Consider the following 21,266-nt stretch of genomic DNA (forward strand, 5'->3'; position numbering starts at 1 on the left):
AGCACTGAGTCTGGATATGACAAAGAAACCTTTTAACAAAAAGGGTAAAGGAATCCAGCATTAATGTGGAAAAACACCACAACCATGATTTGAAAGCATAGGACCCTGAGCAAACACCCACCCCAGAGTATGTTGGACAGTGTCCTTTGCCCCAGTTTCTTATCTTGCAGTGTAAAAGTCCAACAAAACAAATGTTCCTTTAACATATCACCCCCTTCTCCCTTCACTGAGAGAATTAGAGTAGGTTGTCCATTTAGAAAATACAATCGATCAGATTTCAAATTACTTTCCCTACTGCACTTCTCATCGGAACTCCAGCTCATCCCTCGTGGTATTGCTGATGTCCGGTGATGTGTTCTATATAGATGTCCGCAACTGTCTGATGCATCTGACACCATGAGTTGCCACATCAGCTGAGAGTAGCGTTGACAGATTCCACATTCTCTCAACACTTGCTTGTTACTGGGGTCTCATGAGCCCAAGGCTCCAACGATCAGCACGTGTCTGAACCTGGTAACCCCTAGCTCTCAAGGTTTCAGACAGAGGGGCGTATTTCTCCACTTTTTGAGCTCGGGCATTGTGAAAGGTTGGGGTCCTGTTCTCGAAGGGCACTGTGAGATGTCCACCATGATGATCTTCTTCTGGTCCTTGTTGGTGAGGATGATGTCCGATCGCAGTTGGCTGTCGGTCCCGGGGATGGAGTTCACGACAACCTTCCCTATGGGTGGTGGGATGGCTCTGACCAGGCAATCTTGGATGGTGTTGATTTGTAATCCAGCACCAGCTGAAATTGATCATTATGGCAAAGCAGGTCTATCATGCGGTGCACCTACGTAGAATAGGTGTATTTATGCAAATACTGTCTGTTTCTGAAGTCTTCCCTCCCACCCCAGCTCACAATTAGATGTCAGGGGAGAGCTCATTCAGATTCTACTTACATACAGAAGGACATTTTTATTAAAATTACAAAAAAAGAAGTTCTTGTCTTCTCTCCCCCGCCCCGCCCCGCCCCCACATCACACACATACAGCCAAAAAGCTTTAAATTCTGTAGAAGTGATGGTTTTAATACCAAGCCAGTTTGATAGTTTCCCAGTATTTAAGGCTGGAAAACTTGCAGAGTTTAGATCATGTGAGCCACAAATTACATCAAAAAGCACTGTTCTGTTCATAGAGATGAACAGGCAGTGAGACAATCCTGCAGGTTTGCAGGGAGGTTAGGACTTCTCTTCCCCCCAACGTTGAAGAAACTCCATCCTCCCCAGAACACCCCTATAATCATCCACCCTCATGGTCCCCTCCCTCCCTCATCAATAAAGGAAGCCTAATTGTTGCAGCACTACCCCCCACCCCCGCCATCTCACTACCTAAATACTTATATTGCCATTTGCCTACATATTTAAAAATAGAAATAAGTATTAACATCTCCTTTGAACCTCAGCCTGTCAGAGAAATAGCTGAATTAGTTTATAAGGTTGGCTAGGTGTGTGAGTGTGCTGCATAAGAAGATGGAGGGAAAGCTAAATAAAGAACTGGATTTTGTATTCTGTTCTGAAAGCTGTGATGGGTGTGATCATCTTATTTTATGGGGATTAGCATGCCACACTTTTGATCTAGCTGCTGTGGCAGTTTTGCCCTCCAATGGGGGAGGCTTGAGGACATTTTATTTGTTTCCAGGGGATGCAGCAGTTGTATGAAGTCATGGCTGTAGAGGGAGACAGGACAAGGTGATTTCTCATGTATCTAGGACTAATCCCATAGAAGGCTTTGGACATCAGAACAAAGACCTTAAATTGGCCTTTGAATTCACTGGAGAGCCGTATGGATCAGAGCACTGAAATGATGCCTTCAGAGACCTGGGCTGCAACACAGCTTTTTCAGGGTTCGTGGCTTCATTCATGGATATAAAACCACAATCACTAAGTCTGCATATCGCAAATCGGTGGAGGTCACCATGACTAGATATGGGTCTAATAGACTGGGGCTAAGCCTGCAGCCATTCAGAGGGAGATGAGTGTTCTTTACTGCTACAACTATTTAGGAATCCAGTAGCACTGAGCAGCCAGAGGAGCCTCAAGTTGGCAAACCCAACTTAAGCTAAGGACAGACTCTCAAAACAGTAGATGTTATAGAGTAAGACAGTCCTTAGAAAGGCTTTACTCTTGCTGTGAGCATCAGCTCAATCTTGCCTGGTTCAGCTTTAGCCAGCCACTCCCTGAGAAAGCAGGGAGGGGGTGCTGGTTCCATTTACCATAAGGGAGAGAGAGCTGGGTGCTGACTGCATTCTGCTGATACTTCAGCTTGTGTTGTCTCACATAGATGAACAACATGGGAGAAAGGATTCGATAGGTGACTCTGTGAAATCTTGGAAGTTGGAGGAACAGATTCACATAAGAATGCTCTGGGTTCAGTCTGAGAAGACCTGAGTCTTTTTAGGGTATTTCCATTCATATTGGCAGCCTCTTCGAGGCAGGATAGGAGTGTTTGATCAACAGTAACAAATGCTGCAGAAGGATCCTGTTGCATGTACCTCTTGGTGACAAGAATCCCTGCCCCAGTGTGTCAGGGAGACAGAGTGGCCCCTTCAGCAGGGTTTTCAAGGTAGAGACACCACCTAATGGCCACTGCTCATGATTTATGGTTATAGGTTGGGTGTAACTTTCACACTTCTTGTAAGATAACTGCTTCATACAACTAAGCTCCTCTAATGGAACCAGATAGCTGAAACAATAGTGGCCCCCACTCCAAGAAGAGGTATATGTAAGTAGAGGGGTCTAGACTGGCTATGGTTTTGTGAAGGTTTGTGTGTCTGTGAAAGAGACAGAAAGAGAAAGACAGTAAGGAAGCATCAAACACAGCATAAGCAAGCACTGGGAGTGTGGCCCTGAGACAAGCCTAGCGAGCAAGCTTTTGGGGCTGAGGGCTGGCTGAAAGAGGCTTGGAGCTGTGAGCAAATAAACTCTTATTTGAATCTTCCTTGGGCTGTGGCATAACATTGCTTTCTTAAAACATTACTCTTACAAAACCAAAAAAAATGGCGGCACCATATGGTTACTGGAATATTAAGAACCTTAAAAGAAGTGTTTTATTTTTGTCCAGGAGACATTTGGTTCTACTTTCTCCCTAAAAAGAAACAAGTAGCTTGTGATAAGTAGCAAGCTTAGAGGCCCTGAACTTAAGTTTAAATAGCTAAGCTTCAATATGCTCTAGTTAAAACTAGAATTATTTCAGGGAAGTTCTATGGCCTGTGGTATGCAGGAAATCAGACTAGATAATCTCAGTAGTCCCTTAGAAGCTAGGAACAGTGCTTCATCCAGCCTTGATTCCTTCTCCACTTCTATACCACAAATGCACAGCTTCCCCAACCCCCAAATTCCATCTCCATGGCACCTTATTCTCAGACACCCTCCTCACCCAAGTCCAAATATACAGAAACTCCTGCATACCTTACTCTAAGAAGCAGAAGAGAAATGTTGCTAGAAAGCTGCTTCCCTGCCTTCTAGTATTGCCAACTCCCACAATTTTATTGAGTCTTGCAACATTTATTTGTTTTTCATGAAATCCCAGCTCCTGGAGTCATGCAATTACATGCAACACTGCTTCTGCTTTAAAAAAAGTTTCAAGTCTTCATCATTGCAGAGAAAAGCTTGAAAATGTGAATGCCAGCAGGCAAATAAATGAACAGGAACAAAGATAAATTTAAAATCCTGTTTCAGGGGCCTGACTCAGGATGTTTGAATGCTTGGGGCTGGCACTTCCATGCACAAACCATTCTCCTCAAAACAAAACAAAAACATTCCGCACTCTGTACCCCCTGCAGCTGGAATGAATTCATGACACTGGATTGCTTCCTCTCTGCCCCCTCTGTCACTTCCTGTTCAGAAAGCAATACAACTCTGAACGTCACCTGGAGCCTATTTAACCTACTGGCTGCTTTACAAATGGAGAAGAGGTTTTTATTTTTCTTCTGCCTCATATCTTTACCCCACTCCCCCAACCACTTCCTAAAAAGTAATTCCTCAAGAAAGCAAGTTTGTAGGCATAACAAGCAAAAACAAATCACCACCACCACAGCCTTGGTAAGTTAAATACCATGCATAGGGGGTTAGAGTCATATTGACATTGATGATGTGCCCTCCCTTCTCACCCGCCACTTGTCACTACAGGGGTGATTCACACTGGAGCTTTCTTAGCTGCCAACTGTGTGAAGAGAATGCAATAAAGCTGGTCAAGAAGTGACCAGAAATGGTTTTCCGAAAAACAACTTTTTTATAAAAATAATTAGTTTCCCTTTGGATCTGATATTTACATTTTTGACACATGCAGAGGAAAGTGAGGGGGGAAGGGAAAAGGGAGAGAAAGTCGGAAAAATTGAAACAAATGTTCAACTGGTTTATGAAAAAAATCAAAAAGTTTCTGTGAATAATTTCAAATGTTTTTAGCTTAAAGTTTTCATAGAATATACTTAGTAGCCCTAGAGCACAGCAATTCTACCCAATTCTTCCTTGAGTATAACAATCTCTGTTGGAAGAGTGATGGCATAAATGAGAACATGGACATTCAAGAAGTCTGCCTTGATTCACGCCCTGTCCCTTGCCAGCTTTAGTGGGCTACACTAAGTGTAAATCAAAGCAGAGTTTGGCCCATAACTTCTGCTTTAGGCTAAGTGTGTCCTCTTTAAGCAGCATTTCACCTTGCCAGTATTTAATACAGAATGTGGATATAAGAAGTGTCTTGATTTTGTGTATCAATTCCTTTGCTTTCATGTACCCTAGCAGCACTATTTTACTTCATCCTTAAGATTTCATTTATGCAAGAATGAAACTTAATGGCAGAACGTGTAGGATGGGGTCCACAAAGGGACTTATCAATGCTGATAAGGACCTAACTTTCAGACATCTAGAAAAATCACACAAACAACACTGGGATCCACAAAGTTGTAGCTTTTGATAAGTTAAGAGTGCAAATTGCACCAGTTACAAATAACAGGTTCTTTACTCCAGCGGTTACATAAAGATTTTTGTTCAGGATGAGATTGGTGGATACACAATCTTTTAAAACATGGAATTCCATTTTAGATTTGGCAAAGAAAGGACAAATTGTATTTTCCCCAACGGTGGCAACATTTTGCATGTATATATGCATTTATTTAGTACAGACAAATAATTGAAATAGTCAAAAATATGATAAAGCAGGACAGATATACCATTATGCATACTTACAATTTCATGGAGCCCATCAGAAAGTAAAGATGGAAAGAAAAGTATATGAAGGGTGCCCTATGTGGGCTTGATGGTACTACAACTTCCACCATTTGTCATCCGTAGTGTCCCAACTAGGAGTTGGATTTACACATTATTTTATACTTCATATCTCCTTTTCCTGAACACCCAAACATCTGCTGACCACATTCAGATTGGTTTCCTGGACTGCCATACATGGGTTGAAGGCTGGAAAACATAGTTACGATTTCTTACAGGATTGAGTTAGATGCTCCACACACAACACCAGCAGATGTGGGAGGTGGCTACCTTATAACTTTTAGCCCAGTGGTCAGAGCACTCACCTGGGATGTGGAAAACCCAGGTTCAATTCCTCCATCCCTGACAGAGGGGGAGAAAGGATAATGAAAGAGTAATTGGACTGAACCTTGGGGGCTTCAACAGGAGAGACTGAGGGAGCTGCATATCTGACTATCCCAGAGATTAGAGAATTCTCCTGAGAGGTAAGAGACCCTGTTCAAATCCTTCTCCCCATCTGGCAGAGCAGGGAATTGAGCTTGGGTCTCCCACATCTCAGGTGAGTGCTCTAACCACAGGGCTAAAAGTATAAGGTGGGCACCTCCAGTACCTCCTCCAGATGGATTTTGAATAGAACCGGCTTGTGTAAGCAGTAGGCAGCCTTTGAGCTTGCCTCCTGGATTGGCCTCCACATGTGACTTAGGTGGCTGAATGCCTGTGAATCATCCTAGGCTTAGGTAGGATCTAAGCATCTGGACACCAAGAGGGAGAGAGCAGTAACAAGCTCAGAGGCAGAAGCTTAGGTGCCCAGGGAACTTTTACCTTGAAGGCTTAGATGCCAAGTGAGTTTAGGCACCTATAGGATTTGGTGGGAGTTTTGTGAAATGTAGTAGAGCCAAATCTGGGATTTAAGTACCTTCATAGACCTCACCCATAACCTCTTGTGCTCTTTCTGGAGAACAAGCTTCCACTAGGTTTTTACCACCCCTCTTCCCACACACATACAAATAGCAAAAACAACATGTATGTTCCCCCATCTAAAAGACTTGTTTCCTGTTTTGAAGAATCTAAAACAAAGGAAGAAATAAAGTCTACTAGAGAAAGTGGGGACTCCCTGGAACAGTCTGCATCTGATGTAAAACAAAGTGATGGCACCTGCCACCTGCTTCTACAGCAGGCCAACTACTACGTTTATGAAGAGGTATACACTGGATTTGTCACTGACGTTGGACACCTAACTCCCTTCAACTCCATTGACAAACCCAGCCACATTACACAGACCTCTCTTTTCAGTTAGAGACGCAACGATTTTAGGAGACTTTATGGGTTGAAGTCAGTTATTTTAGTTAGGGCAACACTTCGTTATTTTATTTTACTCCCTCATGCAAAAGTCACCTTCTGAGTGGGGCATCAGGAATGCTAAAAAAGTAATCCTGGTTGTGCCACTTATTCACTTTTTGAGCATGGGAAAGTTATTTAACATCTATAAAATGGGAGTTGTGTTCACAGGGAAGGGAGGTCTAGTTCCATCTGCAATGGTGATGAACATTAAAGTACTAGAAGGTGCTAAGAAGAGTCTTTAAAGAAAAAAAATCTTACCCTCTAAGCAATGCTTTCACTAAGCAAATTTTTAAAACATGGTCTTCCATTTTAAGTATGGCAAAGAAAGGACAGTTTGTGTTTTCCCCAATGGTGGCAATATATGTGGATGGAGAGGTGATGTTGAATTTACTTAGTTCAAATGTGACCAAAATACTTGCCAATATTAAATTTTCTAGCTTTAGCCAGTTAATCCTCCCAGCAAATATGGCCAAAATTAGTTACTGGAGATAAAAAAGCCTGAATGTTTTTTAAGAGAGACATTTAAAACAAAGCTTTTTGACTAGCCACTTTGAAGGACTCTAGTGTGTAGCCTACATCAAACTAGAGTGTTCGTGACAAGGGTTGCTCTGTTTAATTACAGTGTGAGAACCAGGATCTCTCAGTAATTTTAGTTTTGTTCTAGGAATCACTTTAAAAGTGATTGAAAAGTATTAGATGTGTCAGCTCCAAGGCCCTTACATGCTAGCTGGAATAAAAGCTTTCCTTTCACTGCTCTGAAACCTGTTGTCCATTCACCATTTTGATTTGTGCCAAGTATTTAGCATGCCAAAGGTTTGCTTTTGAGAAACACTTAGGAAAGCCAGTCTCCCACTGACTCAAATTGCATTTGTTTTTCCTATGAAAAAAAGTAATTATCCAAACTTCACCTTGGACCTATTTGCCAGAGCCAGGCAAGGAAGAAAAAAAAAAAAGATACTGTGCTTAAACCAATAAAGGCACCAGTAAGAACTTGGATAGGGAGACAGTGAGAAACAGAGTCTTGAGGCCAGGAAGAATGTTTCAAGCATGATTTATTAAACAATTAAAAACTTGTTTTTTTCCTTTATCCAGGAATGAAGATAAAATCCCCAGGTCTTGAGCATCTCCAAGGGAGCTTCACCTATCAAGGCAGCCACACCACTGTGGGACCTTTGGAGAGTCAGGGTTTTGAGTCTTGAGCTATCTGATCATGCCCACATAATTAAAAAATGGGTGATGCCAGGTATGGACTAGAAGGTAAATTTGAGATGATTTCTCTGAGACAGTTCTTGGTTTGTGTGACCAGTCATAGCTCCATTAGAGATAGAACAGTTTATACCAGCCAAAGATATGCCCCTCTATCTCCAACAGACTTTATCCCTACTCTGGGTTCTAAATTATTCCTGACATGACTTCTCTCTAGCACTCAAAGTAATTCTGAAGAGCACATTGTCTTTGTTTTTTTTTGAATGGATCAAATTGCAGATATTTTAAAAAAAAAGATTCCCTTGGGAACATACCTGAGTTCCCTGTCAGTTTCCATGTCAGCCCCAAACTTCACCTTGCCTAGTCCCAGGGTTTAAATTCTCAGAGATTATTTCCCAGAGCTCCCATACCCCAACTAATCAGGGTTCCGGGCTTCAGCTGTGATGCGGGGGCTCTCAAGGCTTTAGCCCCATGCAGGGGAGGAGAGGGCTGGGTTTCAGCCTCATGGGGCACACATATGGTTGGGGTTTTGGGGCTTCAGCCCTGCAGGAGGCACCAGGGGTCCTATGTGTTTGGAAATATTTACCGGAGCTCTGCTCTGGACGGCTTCGGCTGAAGCTAAGCCCTGCCTAGTCCCCTCATCTCTGAGAGCATGCACACACCCCTGAGACACAAGTTTTGCCACAAACTGAAAGGGGGCATTTTTGTAGGTGCACCCTTGTTAACACTGGCAGCTCATTTATTACACAGAATTTAAGGGCAGGGGAACAGGAATTTTACCTTTCCATATCATTTTATAAAGGCATACATTTATACTGGTTTAGGACATGAACAGAATGTCATCTTTAAATGAAGCATGAACCATCACTCACTGATCTGGGTAAACATTTTTGTCTACACTGATAAGCCCTGCATCTTGATATCAAGAAATTTGGTACTCTGTTTAGTCAGACAAGTGTCAGAACTTTAGGAATTGCAGTTTGTACAGAGAAGTACTTCACCCTGATAAATGGTTTATTTTGTGCTTAAATATTAAAGAACTGGTTGACGTTTTTCAAGTAAAAAGTTTGTCAAAAAAGCAATTTTAAAAACATTTAGATTTGGTCACAACTTTCAATTTTGATAGGACTGGGCTACTTAGTCTCATCATTTCCCCTCCCCACCCCCTCTGCCCCCATCCTTTTACAGTAGAACAAAACTGAAATATGGAGAGAAATATAGGGGAAAGGAGGGGGAAGATTGTCCAAATATTTTGGAAATCGTTTTCACAAGAAGATTAATAAACTAAGATGTATTTACAAAACTTGTAGAACAAAAACAATGACTGAAATTTCTCACACATCTTGAATAGGGATTATGTACATAATGATATAAGCTTACATGCTGCTTCACAAATATATATATATATATAAATTTCGACCATTGAAGAATTTACTGTGCAAGACATAAGCCAAACAGAGATCAGATGCAACTCAGCTATTCAAATAAGGGAGGATGTGTGGAGAGGTTAGGTGGAATTAGAAGAACTGAGTTTGAAGGAAAAACAGGAAGACCTTGCTGGACAGACAGCTAGACAGACTGTTCCAAGCCTAAAGTGTAAAACCAAGGTGAGAACCCAGACATAGTTGGGGGAGGTTATCTGGGATCTTGAAAGTGAACAAGGAGGAGAATGAATTTAATAAACGAATATGCGATTTTTTTGAGAGACAAATCCTCTGCATATACAGGTGAGTTTTTTTCTCTGCACTTCTTAATGTTTCAGTTTGAAATGCCATTCCCAACTTTCTGGCTATAGAGGAAGTGCATGCCAAGTTCTGTTCAGTGCTATAACGGGGAGGGGGCGCATGGGAGAGAGAGAGAGAGAATACCATCACTGACCAGCTTTGGATATCAAAGCAAGGTAAAAAATGTAGCATCAACATTAACAAATGTACAGTCTAGAGTGGTACAATATCTAGTTTAAGATAATTATATCCAAGGATAACATGATTCAGAGGGACATACTAAAATCATCCAAAAGTTGAAAAACTGTGAAATACTTCAGTCATACGACTCATAATTATCAGGATATACACACTACAATACAGACACTAGTGTAAAGTACATGCCATAGTGCAAATGTATATACATAGTATGTATTTATGAAGTCACAGTAATTGATATGTAAGACAGCAGAGCACCATTAAAAACAGACAGAGAACCTGAGACTGATTTCAATGGAACTCAAACTAGTGTTCATTTTCTTTCCAGGAATCTCCTATTTCCAGCATTGCATCTTTCTTTCTCTCATAGAAAAACACGTGTGGTTGGCCCCAGATGACTGATAAGCCATGTTCAGTCTGTCTTTAGGATTAAGCTTCTAAAGTAGTAGACTAGTGTGTTTGATAAAAACAGATTTGACAAGCATGGAACACTTAGCAAGTTACAAGCAGTGTGGGATAGTGCATAATTCATGGCACAGTCTTTCACATTCAGCTGTTGAAATAATTAGAGTATGGACGGTTGGTTGCAGTAGTTTCAGATCATTGAGCACAACTGATCCATGATTGCCCTTAAATTCCTAAATTCCACTAATGGATTCTTGCTGTCATACCTCTAGTTTCCTTCATAGTATGTCCACTGGAGTAGGCCACAAATACTTCAGGTTGGACAAACGTAGCATAATCTTGTGTTTGAATGGTCTACCATTCTGCATTGTCCTTGGGTTTTGCAATCTAACCCATGAAATGGCAGTGTTTGGTCTTCAGTGGCCTATCTGAGGAACTGCCTTAAGTTTCCTCTTCTTGTATTAATAATCGTGGTAACAATTCATAATCTTGAGGAAGATTGAGATTTTGCCTTTGTAGCTGCAAAGAGCTCACACACTTAAGGGCAGATCCACAGCTGGTGTGTCATAGCTCCATGGTGATATGAAATTTGCACCAGCTAAAAATCTATTCCTAATTCACAACTCCTAAATTGCAATCAAAGCATCATTACTCACACTTCTAAGTCGGTTTACAAAATGTGACAGATATTGCAACTGCATGTGGTATCTTCGGGGACCATAGTGTATTACATTTATGAATGTTCTATGTATCATTGTGAGCTAGGAATTGTATTCAGCTCCATGGAGGCAGGGCTACCACTGCTCCTCCAGGAACTAAAATGGGGAGAGGGGGTGATTACTGCAGACCCTAGATAGTAAACAGTTCCAGAGAAGTATCACCCTGGGATGGTTTGCATACAGTGGTTTGAAGAGGTACCAGAGGCCCAACAAAACAAAAAAATCTGAGTTGGAAAAGACTCAGGGCCTTTCGTTTTTGATTAAAAACATAGCCATGACCTTTATAATCCTTGAATAAATGTACTCTGCTTATGAAGGCTGGCTGGTCACTGTCATTGTCCTTGGAGAGAAACTAAGGAGTAGGGGGCTGGACGTCCATCAGACCTGCTTGTGATAATCACAGTAAAGAAGAGGGGGAAGCAGCCTAAGACTCAGAGTCAGAAGGGAGTGGGACGTGGGTGTCTGTCCAGAGAAAGAGAACGGCTAGAGCCCTGAGACTCGAGAGAGTGTTCCTTGAGAAAAATCATGGAGCGGGATTAAAGGTGCAGTTACCCCAAACTTATGACAGAGAATCCTCTCCCCAATCACAGTTATACTATCATAGTTAAAGGATCAGATGCTATCATGAAATATTGCTAGCCAACAGCATAGTTCTGGCACAGCACTTTCACAGCCCATAGGCTAGCAGCAGCTAGCTGAGTTCTGGATGTTTTGCCAAGTAGTGAAGGTCAAATTTCAGTGCCATCCCTTGTATTCTTGATGCAATATATGTGCTGTGAAGTTTGTAAACAAAAATTTGGAAGTGGGTTACTCGCATTACCTAGAGTTACCATATTTCAACAATCAAAAAAGAGGACATGGGGGGGAGCCCCGCCCTAGCCCCGCCCCCACCCACTCCCTCCCTCCCACTCCCCGCCCCCTGACTGCCCCCCTCAGAATTCCCAACCCCCCCCCCGCTCCTTGTCCCCTGACTGCCCCCTCCTGGGACCCCTGCCCCTAACTGCCCCCTAGGACCCCACCCCCTACCTAAGCCTCCTTGCTCCTTGTCCCCTGACTGCCCCCACCTGAGACCCACCCCACCCTAACTGCCCCCCTAGGACCTTATCCCCTACCTGTCCCCTGACTGCCCCAACCCTTATCCACACCCCCGCCCCCAGACAGACCCCTAAGTCTCCCACGCCCATCCAACCACTCCCTGTGCCCTGACTGCCCCCACCAGAACCCCCAACCCATCTACTCCCCCCTGCTCCCTGTCCCCTGACTGCTCTGACCACTCTCCACACCCCTTTCCCCTGACAGGCCCCCCCAGAACCTCCAACCCATCCAACCCCCCCTACTCCCTGTCCCTTGATTGCCCCCTCCAGAATTCCCCTGCCCCTTCTCCAACCCCCTGGCTCCCTTACCGTGCCACTCCACAGCACACTCCAGGGGGCATCTGGATACAGCCACAACTGGCTCAGAGGGCTTGGGGGTAGGGAGACTTCAGAAGACATTAATGGGGGGGACCTCCCAAGGCCTCTAACCATCATCTGTCTGGGGCTTTGTTTTTTTAAATCTTCCCCCAAATCTATCCCCCCAGCGCCCAGCACCAGGCTGGGCACGGCTACTGCTGCCAGGCGTCCTTTCCATCGGTCAAGTACCCCGCAGTCACCCTCCCCCTGCCCCACTCCGTTCCAGCGAGGGCACGACCAGCGCCCCGTGAGGAAACGGACACCTGGGCTCCAGACAGGAGCTAAACTCTCTGTTTTCCCTGCTGCAGGGCAGTTCTCTCCCCCCTGCAAAAGCAGATTAGAACAGCCGTGCCCCGGCTCTCCCCAGGGCGCGGCACGCTGGGCAGCAGGGGAGGGGGACGGGGAGGAGGAGGGAGGAGCTCTAGAGCTGCCGGAGGCCGCCTGGCCAGTGATTTGAAGCTGCAGGGGAGAGCAGGGGGGAAGGGGAGGAGAGGCTCTGGCTGCTAGAGCCCCATGCTAGTGGCTCAATCCAGCCGGCCGCCCTATCACCCGCGCCATGCTCTGCAGGGGGTGAGAATGCCGGACATTTTAAGATATTTACAAATTCTCCCCCGGATGCTATTTTTAACCTAAAAAGCCGGACATGTCCGGGACAATCCGGACGAATGGTAACCCTAGCATTACCTTTCACAGCTTTACCAATCACTAATTCTAACCAGGGATTCATGCACTGCACTATGCAGGGTATTTTCTCATCAAAATCACAGCCACATCTGTATTTATTTTAATTAAGAAAGACCCTTATAAACAGAAAGACATCCAGTTCTTAGTTAGTAGGTCGCCCAGTATTTCCTAGCATGGTGTTGATGCAGACAACTGTTTTCATAGCACTGTTAGAGCTTCCTGATATGAGGTCTGAAATGAAGTCTGGCTACTGCAGTTCCATGCAGATCAAACACATAACTTTTATTAGTAGATACTTTCTAGTGAATGCCAAATAGATTCTTTCAGACAGATGCCCTTCACTTTCACCCTCAGATACTTTCTGCTATGTAAGCTGCAGAGTTGGTACATTTATAGTACAACTGAACCATCCTTTCCCTCCCCGTCTATTCAGCTGTACACATCCATACAGAAAACACATCCATTCAGAAAATCTGAACGCCTGACAAGTTTAGACTCAAATTTAAAGGTAGTTAGGCACCTAAAGATGTAGACAGGCAATGCACCTAAGCACCTTTAAAAATCTGGCTCCTTGTGTACAGTTCTAGATAGCCTAAGACTGGTTATGTCAGGAAGGGGAAACTAGAACCAAGATTTGACTGCTTGGATTTTTTGGCCTGCTTCAACGTCTGCAATTGCAGCCCTGTGAGTTGCCCTTTTAATGATTGCTGCTGCTGCTGCAAAGGGAAGTTTCCAACTTTTGTAGCTGACCAGGATCTCCATCCATTACATCCCACATTTTGTGTAGCTGTACAATTATAGTCAGGTCCCTTTTTACTCACTATAAGCCAGACATTCTTTACATTTTTATAAGCACAGATCTAAGGTTACATTCATCCTTGCCTTTGTTGGCTAGGATAGGCGCCTCAGCCCCCCCGGTCTCCAGGCCAAATCTACCATTTTCTATAGAACAACCATTTTACATAGTTCAGCATAAACTCCTCATTACAACTATTCTAGTCCACTTTCCCTCCAACTAATTTTCCTACTACATTTAATTTTGTTTTCAATTTGCATTTCCTCCTGGATCATCCTTCTCTTTTTGCTTCAGAAGTTCTCTCCTTTTACTGATTCTACATCTCTTAACACCTCAGCTAAGTGCCTTTGCTCCACTGGTTCAGGCCAATACAATTTGATTGCCTAACGTGAACAAGGCCCACTGAGATTTTAGCCAAGTTACCAAGTTTTAACCTGACCCGTGCCATTCTAATACATATTAAAACCACTTTTGATTTGTATTGCTACTATCCTAGGTTATAAAAGTTAGAATTTTAGAAATCCAATATAATATTTGTGTTGGTTTTGTTTTTTCTATAAGATTAGACTAATCATTTCCATTTTCTTCTATAATTAGTCTCATTTGCTTGCTTTACATTACATTAGCAAGATGCTGCAATGCTTCCTTTCCAAACACAGCATAGAAGCAGAATGCCTTCAAAGATAAGGTTTAAGAATTTTCTGGAAGCATTTATTTTTATGCTGTTTTACGGCTATCTGGCAATTTGCATGGAGCTTGTACTTCAGTAAGAGCCAGCTGCACAGTAATGAGGCAGCAGGTCCTCAAGTAAGTCTCAAAAGTTTAGAGAGCTATTTTAAGGGTTCAGACAAGTGCTACAACCTGATTCTGTTTCAGCATAGTTACATTTATTTGAGAAGATAAGAATATCAGAAGCAAGAAGCCTGCAAGAGTATTAGTGGGTCCATTAAGCCCCAGGGCATGGGTGCTGACTCCATGGGTGCTCCGGGGCTCAAGCACCCACAGAAAATAAAATAGTGGGTGCTCAGCACCCACCATTCAGAGGTGCCACTGATCAGCTGTTTGGCAGCTGGGGGAGGGCGAAGAGCGGGGGTGGGTGGGGGCCTCAAGGGAGGGGTTGGAACAAGGGCGGGAAGAGGCAGAGTGAGAGTGGGGCCTCGGGGTGGGGCGGGGTGGAGGACACCCGGGGGGAAATAAAAGTCAGTGTGTATGTACCAGGGAGTAAAGAGAGTAATCAGGGAGAATAAGGACATTGCAAAGAAGCAAAATGGATTTTCTTTCCTTCACCTCAGAGGACACCAGAAATAACTACAACAGACCTAATCTTTTCAGGTAAGAAGATGAGACACTGTTAGAGACTGAGGTGTCAGAAGTAGTGTTGGAACAAATTCACACATTAAACAGCAATAAGTCACAGGACTGGATATGTTCATCCTAGAGCTCTGATAGAACTTAAATGAAATGATTGAACTAACAAAACAAAACAAAAGTAAAAGGCAGTCTCTGAAGTCAGCTAATATACTAGGGGCTTTCAGGGTAGCAAGTGTTGTACAGTAGGGGGTAGGCTGACCAGGACTGAACATAGCCTGGGAGTTACTCACCCACTATTTCAAAGGAGAGACAGCAGAAATAGAAAGTATTTAAAAAGGTGATGAAAGCAATTAGAGGTAATGAAGAGACTTCCATATGGGGAGAGGAAGGGAGAGAGAGAAGAAGTTGGGACTACAGCTTAGGGAAGAAATAAGGGAGGAGAGACATAACCAAATAAATTATACATAAAAAGAGTAGATCCAACCCTCCTATTTATTCTCTAGGATAGAAGAATAGAGGGACATTCGATGACACTGAAAGGAAACATGTAAAACTAAGAGTATTTAATATCACAGTGCACTATTAGTCTTCAGAACTAATTGTCACAAGATCACTGAAGCAAAAAGCTTAGCAGGTTTTTTTTTTAAGAGACACAAATGGATGGAAAACATCTAGTTATATTTGTTAGGATAAATATTTAAGTGAGAGGAAACCCCTATTTATGCTTCTGAGTACAAGTTAATACAAGTCAATGGGGCCAGGAACAGATTTCTCCTAGCAGCAGGTAATGCCACAATTGTCTATTTCAGGGCTTCTTTCTGAAGCTACTGGGAGACAGAGTATAAGACTAAGTGATTCAGTGGCCATATCCAGCATAACAATTCCTGATTTCCAAATCTAGGGGCAGGAGCACCAGTGTATGTAGGTAACACGCTCTGACTCATGGAGTGATCTGTGAGGGAATGACAGTGACCCTTGAGTCTATGTGGGAAGAGTAGCCATTGGGAGCCTGGTTCAGGTGGTGTGATTGTAGCCCCCGCTATGCATGTGAAGGTGAGACCCCAGCTGATGCTCCCTCTAATTGACCCCCCAATCCTCATTTGGTGGTGGAGGAGCTACCTTTCCTGCCCACTCCCACTGCTGCCAAGTTTTGTTCAGCTCCACGTGCAAACTTTCTCCCATCCCTCCTGTAGCCAGCCACAACAGGGAGGCAACAATAAAAAAGGGAAGGTGGAGGATTGCCATGCTCTGCCCCTGAGATCTGACATAGCTCCTCCCATCACGTCAGTTATTACCCTCTGCAGGGGAGGCTCCAGGCACCAGCGCACCAAGCGCGTGCCTGGGGCAGCAAGCCGCGGGGGGTGGCCTGCCGGTCGCTGTGAGGGTGGCAGTCAGGCTGCCTTCGGCGGTATGCCTGCAGGAGGTCCGCCAGTCCCGCGGCTTCGGCGGCAATTCGGCGGCGGGTACACCGAAGGCACGGGACTGGCGGACCTCCCGCAGGCATGCCGCCGAATCTGCGTTACCAGCGGACCTCCCACAGGCATGCTGCCGAAGGCTGCCTGACTGCCGTGCTTGGGGCGGCAAAATACATAGAGCCGCCCCTGACCCTCTGTTGCGCGTCATGCATGTCCCATCCCCTTTTGGGATGGGTTCCGGGTTGTTATAGGCCCGCGGTCAAGTCTGCACGACCCAGCTGGGTCTTAGAGTGATGTGGCCTAACAGCCAAAGTCAATCTACTCACCCTCTCTGTCAGGCAGGGTGATCCAACTGTCAGAGTCCCTATTGCCACCCTCCCAATCAGGGCTGTGCAGCCTGCCAGCCAGAGTCAGGAGGGCCGCCCTCCCAATCAGGCCCTCCCTCTCCACCAGGTCCCAACCCAGGGTGCTGGTGGTGGCAGGGTTGCCCACCACCAGCTCAGCCAGGATCCAGCCAAAACACACCAAGCTAGTGTCCGGTTCTCCAACCAACTCCCCCAAAGACTCCCTGGGTTACTTTCTATCTGCTTCTCTGCAGCTTGTGGACTCGTAGTTCCCCCGGTCCCTTCCCCCTCTGTGGTGTCCAGAGCCTGTGGATCATGGGTCACTGCTATCTGGCTGGCCTCTGCATCATGAAGTGCTGGCAGTCTTTCAGCAGGTGCCTGCAACACACCACCTTCCTCTCCAGGAATCAACGCAGACTGAGCTGAGCCACTCCATCTTATACTGGTGCTTCACTTCGAGTATGCCCAGTAGGGACGTGTGGGCGTGGCTTCCTCAGCCCACAGTGAGGAGTTAAACCCTGCAGTCCCAGTGCAGGGCATGCACACCTCGTCACACCCTCCCTGAGTGGCCAGCAGCAGCTTCCCACTCCTGCTGCAATAGGTCATGATTTCTGTCCAGCCCCAGCTTCTGAAATCATGGGACTCAATCTGGGAGTTTCTAGTCTTCATGATCACAGAGAAAAGTTTGAGAGGGAAGCATGCAGACCCAAAGATTCTAGAGTGAGCCCCCCCTTCTGCAATAATCCCCAGCCACCCCCATGCAGTAAGTAACTCTCCCCCCCCACACACACACACACGTTTATTAGTCTTGTGCTGGGGTTACGGGGTGTAAAGTTACAAACTTCTACCATCACAATTAGCTACTGGTAGCAGTTACTGACATAGGAGTTTTTGCTGCCCAGGCACAATTTGCTCCTTCTGCCTCTCCCATGCTCTGGTCCAGGGGTAGCAAATTGTCACAGATGGGGGTATGCGTGTCACAATTTACTCCCTCTCCCCATCTCCTGATCCAGGTGGCAGCAAGCTGTGATGGTTAAGGGTGCTCCATCACAATTTCCTGCCATTGTGAAATCTCTATTATAAATCTGGACACAAATAACAAAAGATATCTTTGTAATTTGGAAACATTCTTATGACATTCTGGGGTGCAATGCAGACCAATAAGGGGCTGTGTCACCCCTGCCCTGCAACCTGGGGTGCCCCATAATGCCTTGCTGCTGTAGCTCCAAACCTGGGCTCCTTGCAAACGGCATGCATCTTACACCCTGAGTGTATGTGTATCATCACAGCAACTCTGACCCCAGCAGTCTGTTAACAAACACCATCCATATTCTGGCGTCCAGCAGCCTCTTAAACACCAGCCACACTCCCAGTCCCACATTTTCCCCAAAAAACATGTGTTCTTCACTGTCCAGGCCTCTCCTGGACAGTTCAGCTATTTTAGGTCTGTGGCCCCTGTAAGTTTGCTACTTATATGGAGTTACCCCACAGTCCAGTTTAACCACAACACTAGGTTATTTTTGATTAAACTACAAAGAGAGAGATTTTAAGTGAATACAACCCTAAGGCATTAAAGTCAGAAATGGTTACAAGAGAAACAAAGATAAAACACTTCCTACTGCTAAAACTTAAACTAGACTTAGTTCAAGGTGAAGTCCCTTACCACATGTTCCCAGTAACACTGCTGATCAAATGCTCAGGCCACAATCTGCTCCCAAAGTCCAATAGCTGTTTCTTTTGTCTTCTTAGGTGAAAGAGAGAGAGAGATGGATAGGGAGAGAAAACTTGGGGTGTTTTGCCCCTCACTTTTATAGTCCAGTCACCCTTTGAAATGCATTTTCCTGAGGGATACCTTTAGATCAGGGGTGGGCAAACTTTTTGGTCCAAGGGCCACATCTGGGTGGGGAAATTGCATGCAGGGCCATGAATGTAGGCCTGGGGCAGGCGGTTGGGATGCGAGAGAGAGTGCAGGGTGTGGGAGGGGGGACAGTGTGCAGGAAGGGGCTCAAGGCAAGGGGTTGGGGCACATGAGGGGTATATGGTGTATGAGGGGGCTCAGGACAGGGGGTTGGGAGGCAAGAAGGGGTGCAGAGTATGGGAAGGGGCTCAGGGCAGGGGGTTGGGGGCTCAGGGCAGGGGGTTAGGGTGCAGGAGGGGGCTCTGGGCAGGGGGTTGGGGTACAGGAGGGGTGTGGCAGAGGGCTTAGGGCAGGGGGTTGGGGCAGGGGGTTGGGGTGCAGGGTTCAGGAAGGGTTCGGGGTGCGGGCTCCGGCCTGGCGCCACTTACCTTGAGTGGTGCCGGGGTGGCAGCAGCGTGCAGTGGGGCTAAGGCAGACTCCCTGCCTGCCCTGGCCCCGCACCACGCCGCTCCCGGAAGCAGCCGGCACCACCTCCCTGGGGCTCCGGGGGGGGGGAGCAGAGGGCTCCGCGCACTGCCCTGCCTGCGGGTACCTCCCCCGAAGCTCCCATTGGCTGCGGTTCCCCGTTCCCAGCTGTGGGGGGCAGTGCCTGCAGGTGAGGCCAGCGCAAGGAGCCCTCTGCTCCCTTCTCCCCCAGGGGCCGTAGGGACGTGGTGCCGGCCACTTCCAGGAGTGGCGCGTAGTCCGCGGCGCCACTGGGGTGGCAATCACACGGGCCAGATCCAAAGCTCTGACTGGCCGATCCGGCCTGTGGGCTGTAGTTTGCACCCCTCCCCAACCTACATAAAGTTCATTCCCACTGTGATGATGGAAACAAGAATTCTCATGGTGAAAGAGGTTCCCTGTTGGATTTGTCTACACTACAGGTTATGTCAGAATACAATATGTTGCTTAGTGGTGTAAATAAGCCTGGTGGAGGAGGTTTTATTATGCTGACGGGAGAGTTCTCTCTCATTGGCATAATAGTGGCGCTTTTACAGTTGAAGTGTGGCTCGCAGAGCCCACCTCACACACATACCCCAATTCCCTGCCTACAAAACTTGGGGGGAGCGCAGGGCTTCTGCCCTGCGACAGGGTGGTGAAGCTACAGGCTTCTGCCAGAGATAACTGGTGCCTGCTCAGAGTGGGGGGCACAATTTAAAGGTTCAGCCCCCAAAACTCCTTGAGTCATGCCACATTTCTTACCCTCAGCGGCCCCTTCCTGCAACTCCCATGTATTAGCTCCACGTGGAGAGGCAGCAATAAACAGCTGGGAGCTCCAGGGAGAGGCAGCAGCAAAAGCAACAGCTCTCCCTGCAGCTCCCAGCTGTATGCCGCTGCCTCTCCCCACAGCCGCAGCTCCCAGCTTGCCGGGCCTGGCAGCACCATGTGACCGAGTGGGGCCAGCAAACGCTGGCAAAAATCTGGGGGGGCACGTGACCCCATGTGTCATCTCTGGCAATGGGGACTAGGGGCTTCAGCCCCGCAGGGCATGCCTGCCAGGGCACAGGGCCGAAGCCCCAAGTCCCAGCAGGTGTGCCCCTGCTCTCGAACTTTTGAAGAGTGTCATATGTGGCTCGGACAGTCAGTAAGTTTGTCCAGCCCTGGCACAGAGCATCTTCACCAGATGTGCTACGGCGGCGCAGCTGCATGAGTGCAGCTATGCCACGGTAGCGCTTCTAGTGTAGATTAGCCCACTGTTGTTTGCTAAAATGCAGATCAATCTGTTCCTGCCCACCTTCTTTCCCAAAGAATGGCCACTGGACAGGTGATTGCCCATCAGCTTTGATGACATCTGGCTAGAGGTAACAGCTTGTCCTTTGTCTTTGAGAAACTGGTTTACCCAGACTTCTTTGGTAAATACATTTCAGATCTAATTTTGGCTTATGTTCATAACTTTACATATAATGTTACTACACACATTTCACCATGGTAATATTGACCAGCAAGTTATTAGTTTTCAAATGACATATCACAAGGCATATAACATTTGTACAAATATTATTACAACGGTGTGTATATAAGGGTACATTCTGCCACAATTTTGCAGAATTAAGCCACAGGGCTATTGGATGTAAAACCCTGAATGAAGGTATTGTTATTTCTTTATTAGTCTCTTTTCATTGCAGATTAAGCCACAGTTTCTATAGTAAACAAACATTTAATGTACACAAAAACACTGAAACTAGTGTAAAGCATTGTAAACAGGATTTGAAATACTTATGAATACATTTTAAACACAAGCTATTAGGCAGGACTTCTACCTTTTTTTCTTATCCAGACTTCCCCTCTATTGTCACTGTTCCACATATTAATCAAGTTTTCAAAACAAAATTTGCACCTCTCTACTGTGGCACAAACATATGAGCGTATTTACCTCTGATCTTATTCCAGACACATTTTCTGATGCCTTTTCCTCACTGCTAAAACCGAAGTGCTTTGTCCTCCCTGTGCTTTTAGTTCAGAATAGCTCCTGCACCTTAATCACTCCAAGTTAAACAAAGCAAAACAAAAACTCACCTTTTGTAGCAGTGAG

This window comes from Terrapene carolina, unplaced genomic scaffold (assembly GCF_002925995.2).
Source record: "Terrapene carolina triunguis isolate 2854851 unplaced genomic scaffold, T_m_triunguis-2.0 Scaffold66, whole genome shotgun sequence".
In the NCBI taxonomy this organism is placed as follows: Eukaryota; Metazoa; Chordata; order Testudines; family Emydidae; genus Terrapene; species Terrapene triunguis.